Source organism: Nanorana parkeri, unplaced genomic scaffold, assembly GCF_000935625.1.
Source record: "Nanorana parkeri isolate BGI_ZX_2015 unplaced genomic scaffold, ASM93562v1 scaffold2088, whole genome shotgun sequence".
Classification (NCBI taxonomy): domain Eukaryota; kingdom Metazoa; phylum Chordata; class Amphibia; order Anura; family Dicroglossidae; genus Nanorana; species Nanorana parkeri.
This window is the reverse complement of record NW_017308356.1, coordinates 90,390-90,901: the sequence shown is the minus strand read 5'-3', so window position 1 is coordinate 90,901 and position 512 is coordinate 90,390. Positions and strand designations below refer to the sequence as shown.

Sequence of the window (512 nt, the reverse complement as noted above, 5' to 3'; positions counted from 1 at the left end):
TCGTGTCAGAATAAAGAAAAAAAGACACAGCAATGTTTCTCTCCTTGGCGGCCGGGAGCAGGAGACTCCCGGAGCGCCAGGGAGAGTTTGCTGTTTGGAGATCAGTGTCCCTGGTTAGCAGGTAACGAGGGATGCTGATCTCTCTGCAAGTGGCCGGAGCCAGCCGTAACATCACGGCTGGCCCCGCCCAGCTGTCAGAAGAAACACTGATTTTTCTTTTTTTTTCTTTATTCTTTATTCTGAGTTTGCTGTTTGGAGATCAGTGTCCCTGGTTAGCAAGTAACGAGGGACGCTGATCTCTCTGCAATCACGGCTGGCCCCACCCAGCTGTCAGAAGCAGGCTGTTGGCTGGCCGCTCGGTCAGCTTCGGCTTTCAGCGCGGCTCAGCCGAGCTGACGCATATGCGCTCGGCTCGACTGAGCCGCTCGGCCACGTTCGGGAGCTGTACGGGCTATAGTGAATAGCCCGTACAGCACCCCTTCGGTTCTACTGAACCGAAGGGGTCCTGGGGC

The 512-nt window shown here is 56.1% G+C and overlaps 1 protein-coding gene across 1 annotated transcript in view; it reads left to right on the top strand.

The window, feature by feature from the left end:
• LOC108800636 (L-selectin-like) overlaps nucleotides 1-512 on the top strand; it is a 90,318-nt gene that overhangs the window by 15,093 nt on the left and 74,713 nt on the right. The window lies entirely within an intron of this gene.